Consider the following 6,000-nt stretch of genomic DNA (forward strand, 5'->3'; position numbering starts at 1 on the left):
ATTTTTTAAGCTTCATCCTTAAGAGAAACATTCAGAGTGGTCTGAAATGTTTTGAATAATGTATAGTGTATTCCTCTGTAGCGTGGACGTGTATGATTGTGCGCATGGTGGCAGTGACTTGAGCAGGGAGGGAGGGAAGAGAAAGAGGACACGCGATGGTGGGGGAATTCTAACGGGGGCTTTTGTAGATGCAGCCTGAGAAACTCCCAGAGCTAAGCTGTTCAACATTGACGGCCCTGTAAGACTCACCCTGTCAACTAGACTGTCCCCTCACATACAAACAGCAAGTGGCATTCTCCCAGAACATGCCACACTGGAGAGAGTGAGAGAGAAGAAAAGAAGAGAGAGAGAGAGAAGAGAAATACAGCTGTGAGGCAAGTCAGACATTGCTTGGCAGCTATGTTTGGGGAGAATCTTCTCCTCCGAGGCCAGGAGCCCGTCTGCTGACAACAGTCAGATTGCATTATTGGGGGAACAGGGCTGCCATGTTTGGGTGGTTCACTATGAGTGCATACAAAAGCCTTGCTTTGATTTCCCACTCGGTGACAGTTAGTCTGTGTCTGGGAACAGGGTGACGGTACAGCTAAACACATTTGCCATACGACACTATTAAAAAAAGATCACACACCTGAATAAGTGAGACTTATGACACCCTGCTAGGGGAATATGATTGGGGGTGGGGGGGTGGGGGGGGGGTCTATAATGCAGTATGGATGAGATACTGGATCAGCATTTACTCTGAATAAATGTTGAGCTGTCATGTTTGGAAGAGCATGCTCTAATCGTTGTGTTTATTTATGAGGAGCTGTCATATTGGTACCTCACTGACATCTCAGTTGTAGCTTCACTAAAAGAAGGCCCAGGAATCTGCACAGATTCTCACAACATAGATATGTCTCCCTCCACACAACCCATCCATAGAGTGGTGTTCCACGGTGCCAGACAGTATAGAGGTTAATTAAGACATCAAGACACATACCAGTTAAAGGGTTAAAAGATGATTGTCAGAAATAGGGGCATAAATGAAGGAATATAGATGGGTATACTTCAACATCTGCTCCATTTATGCTGAGGCACTGGTAGGTCATGCTGTGTTTGCAGTTGCCTCTGTGACTTTCAGGCATGCTCCAGCGGCCCGGGGGACGGGATGGAAGTGGACACGGGGGGGTGTTTCACAGTTCCACTCTCATCCAAGTCTTAGTGAAGCTGTGAAATATTTATGGGTTTAAATATAAAATCAGCACAGGTATCAGCTCAATGGTGGGCCTGAGTCACCAAAAATACACTCTCTAGCTCCTTTGTTTTGCTCGACAGACAGCGAGACTAGTGTGTGTGTGTGTATGTGTGCGCGTGCGTGTGTGTGTGTACACATGCGTGTCTGTCTGTCTGTCTGTCTGTCTGTCTGTGTTTGTGTGTCTTATCTCACCATTAACAAAACATTGCCATTTTTTTAAAGCGCAATTCACTGTACATACCAGTAGATCAATCAGCGATCTGGAATATACTAAAGGAAATTAGTAACAAGAAAACAAAAACAATTTTGCACAACTCTGTTTTTATAGCATATTGTCTGCTCTTTAATTGTAGGTTTAAATATTGCCTTTTCCTGTTGACTGCCCCATGTGTGTTATGACAGATGGGAGGTGAGGTGACCTGCCCTAAATAGCCCAGGTCTCGCTTAAAATGCACCCCACGCTCTACTTCCCTCCACTGACATGTCAGAGCAAGCTCGGCCGGAATAATGAGAAGGAAAAGAGTAGTGTCGGAATTGTAGAAAATGATAACGACCCCGGCTTGTGTGATCTTTAATGTGCTCCGGCCCTTTTCCCCTATCACTGTTGACTCATTACTCCCTTCTCCTTCTTTCTCTTTCTCTATCAGTCTCTCTCTCCCTCTCTCTCTCTCTCTCCCTCGATCTGTAGACCAGGTCTGCCCATTGAAGCCCTTCACTTTGCTCCTGCTTGTTCTTTTGAACACGATGAAATTATGTCTATTAATCACAGGAGCTGTATGCCAGAAGCCCGGCCTCCTAATTGGTTTCATTTTACCTGGGCTGATTTCTCTTTTGACATTCCCACCTTAAACAATTCTGTGCTCTCTCTCTCTCTCTCTCTCTCTCTCTTTTCTTTCACTCCCTACTCTTATCTTTTCTTCCCTGTCTCTCTCCCTTCACCTTCTTCTTATTAAATCTTGTAAATCTAATGAAGGCTTCCCATCCATAACTCTGGATAATGGTCATTCTGATGAATGTGACGGCTTTTAATGGGACAGTGCCGTGCTTTTTGGACTCATAAAAAATTGACCTTTTCCCATCAGACTTGTACTCATGAAAATTTGTCCATAGGTTAAACATATAGGCCACACTGAGATGGGATGAAAAAAAAAATTAAAAAATAATAGACACAAGGAACTGAGTGTGCCTTCAGAAGTTTATTTCTCGTGGTCTAGACTGAACGCATTGAGGTTATTATCCACGGGTCATATGCTTACTAATTAATCAGACTAATCTTCTATTGCCACGAATGCTTTCATTTGCATGTTGTTATCTAAAGCCCTACTTAATGATACAGCCCTCTCACATATTCTTAGAGGCACATTCATTTGTTAATAGCTTAGAATCACATGGCCTCTCATTCAATCACCAAACACTGTGGACAGGTCAACTAAACATAGCCTCTTAGTATACACGATTAGTCCATGTAATTAGAGATAAATCCTCACAGAACTGACCCTGCTGAAAGAGAATCGGTCTCTCACATATCTTCCCCGCACACACACACACACACACACGCGCGCGCACACGCACACACACAGACTGTGATGGTGTTAGTGTTAATGTGCTTGTTGTTTTTGAGCAAAAATTCTCATTCCGCCGTAGACATGCGCTTCAGAATTGGAACAGAGCGCAGCCGATATCTGAGCTAAGCTAAGTAGCCAGGGTCCAAGCAGGCCTCTTGAGTGTTCAGGGCTAATTGATCGCTGAGGAGCTGGGGAGAGGGTGCAGGGTCAGCAGCCCCATTGACTAGACAGACTGATTAACCAGCACTAAAACGCACTAGTGCACAGGACCACAGACTGCTGGGCAAGACATCGTCAATTATCCGTCCGCTACTGGAGAGGCAGACAATCTTTGAGCTGTCTCCATTTTGCAGCTGTACGTTAGAAGTGCTAGCTTGTTAGAGGCAGAAATACAGTTAAACTGTTAGCCTCTAAATGTTACATATTGACGCCAAAGACTGGAGGGGTACTAGAGTGGTATTAGAAGTCAAGTTGAAAATCTTTAAACCATTCTCTTATTGATGGAGGAAAATTTACAGGCAATTGTTGCGTTTCATTATTGTAATACTCCTGGCAAGCTGGGTCCTCTCTCAGTATGTTATTCACCTATTATGTAAGGCTTAATTAGCACATTAATAAGTCTTAACAATTTGTAATATGAACAAGACAGTACGATAAAGACAGTGCAACTAAGGAATAAGCCCATTCTGGGAATACGAAGAGCAGTAAAAATCTTTTATGAGTAGATATGTAAGCATAATCTGCCTGCGACTTGAGCACTTTATTCCTTAATGCCTCCTAGTTTGCCTTTTCTATCATTTTCTTTAGTTGATTCCCTTAAAGGGAAGCCCTTTTTTTTTTTTTACTTCTTAACAAATTCTTCAAGTCATACACCAGATCCTATATTCTTTAAATAATACATTTCATGAAAGCCTAGTTGTGTTTTTTTTTTTCTTTTTTTTCCCCACAGTTGTCATTATGACCATTGTGATCTCGAATCCCTCACTGGATTTAGTCCTGATATACAGTACCAGTCAAAAGTTTGAACACACCTACTCATTCAAGGGTTTTTCTTTAATTTTACATTTTTTTACATTGTACTTTGTTTACACTTGTTTGGCTTACTACATTCTTCCTTATGGGTGGCACAGAGGCACAGTGGGTAGTGCTGTTGTCTCATAGCAAGAAGGTCCTGGGTTCGATTCCTGGCCAAGCGGCCAGGGTCATTTCTTTGCGGAGTTTGTATGTTCAGTGTGGGTCCCCTCCGGGAGCACTGGTTTCCTCCCACAGTCTAAAGACATGCAGGACAGGCGAACTGGAGATACTAAATTGCCCCTAGGTGTGAATGTGTTTGTCTGTGTATCTGGCCTGTGGTGGACTGGAGACCTGTCCAGGGTGTCTTGCTGCCTTTCGTCCAATGAGCACTGGGATAGGGTCGTGGGGGGTGCGGGAACCTAATTAGTATAAGCCGCTTAGAAAATGAATGAATGAATTAATAAATAATTCCATATATGTTATTTTGATTCCATATATGTTAGTTTTGATGCCTTCAGCATTGTTTTACAATGTAGAAAATAAAAATAATAAAAATAAAGAAACAACCATTGAATAAGGTGTGTCCAAACTTTTGACTGGTACTATATGTCTGGCTTTTATTTTGTACTTCTCTTTGCTAGAATCGGGAGACCGATAGCACGCAGAATGCAACTCCACTGATCTTTTCCAAAGGTTTTTAAATTAGCAGTGCTAACTGACAAGGCTAATATTCAGTGGTTAAGAGAAAATGATGGTCATCGCTGTAGTGGTCCTAGTTTAGTATTCCTCTTAAGTTTGATGAGGTTTGATCTTGTCGGGAGTCGGCTGAATGCAGCCAGGCAGTCTCAATAGTCATGGAGTGATTTTAATTCCACAGAGCATTAAAAGACCATTTCAGATATTCTCTCCATTCTTTTTGATCATGTGTTTTGGGTTTTTTTTCAACATTTTAAAAAAATGGAAAATGTTAATTTAATATTGCATCTTAACAGACAGTTCTTCCCTTATGCTGAATTGTTTTTCACATACACAGTTTACATCTTTTTTTGTGCAACATAAACCAAACTATAGCGTCCTGTCATTCTGCAGATAAGATGTTTCTATAGTAACTTTTATGCAGGTACCCTCAAAGATTTGCCTGATTTTTTTTTTTTTTAACACGCTCTTCAATTACCATATAGAGGCATTCAAACAACCTGAATTACTCCTATAATTCTAACCTCTACTTCATCTTTCATTTTCCATTAAAAAAAAACTGACTTCTAAAAATTTCAGGATAACATTACAGGATCTCATACATTTTCTAATTTCTTTTGAATTCTGAACAGGCTATTCTTAATGCATTGCTTATGAAGGGAATGGACTCAGTAGAAGAAAAGATAGACAGACAATGACAGGTAATGGGGAGAGGTGTTGAAGGACTGGTGTGAAAGTCTAGGATCATATTCTTTCATATGGGCTTCGGATATATGATAGTTCCCCTCACCCCCAATGCACATCAGTCATGCCACTACCTGGCACCACCTCACAGACTTCCCTTATTGCATTGCATCTGCTAATTTTGCCTCTCTGTCAAACACTATTCCCCTGTCTGCAAGATACTCATTACCCTAAATCTCTTGTTCCTTACAGCTCGAACAGGTGCCAGAACCGGAAAAAAAAAGAGGAATGATTGACAGAAAGAGAAACTGAGAGGGCTGTCACTCAACTCTTGGGCAGGAGAAGGCACGATTCATCAGCGTGTCAGAAGAGGCCGTCTCTCTCTCCCTCCCTCCCTCTTCTCCTCTTATCTCCTCCGCGAGCCTGTGACCCATAACAACCTCCACCTGCGGGGACACTCCACCCAAGCCAGAGACGTGAAAGAATCAGTGGTGGATGGTCTAAGCGGGGGGAATCCGTGGCCCTTGTCTGCCCCCCCTTGGCGTCGTTACCAGCGGTCTGGCATGCTGCCAGAGCTCCACGTCCCCTTTCTCAGTAAAGGTTGGATTATTTCATAAGCTTTGGCTCAGACTTACCTCGCTCTATCGCCCTCTCTCTCTCTCTTTCTCTCTCTCTTTCTCCCTCTTTCTTTCCCTCTCTCCCTTTCTCTGGCTCGCGTAAGAGAAAAGGTAAGAGAGAGAGACACTTTTACACAGTAGAGACCAGTCTATTAGAAAGAGAACTCTCCACGCATAAACGGAGGCAGCC

The sequence above is a fragment of the Chanos chanos genome, chromosome 3 (assembly GCF_902362185.1).
Source record: "Chanos chanos chromosome 3, fChaCha1.1, whole genome shotgun sequence".
Classification (NCBI taxonomy): Eukaryota; Metazoa; Chordata; class Actinopteri; order Gonorynchiformes; family Chanidae; genus Chanos; species Chanos chanos.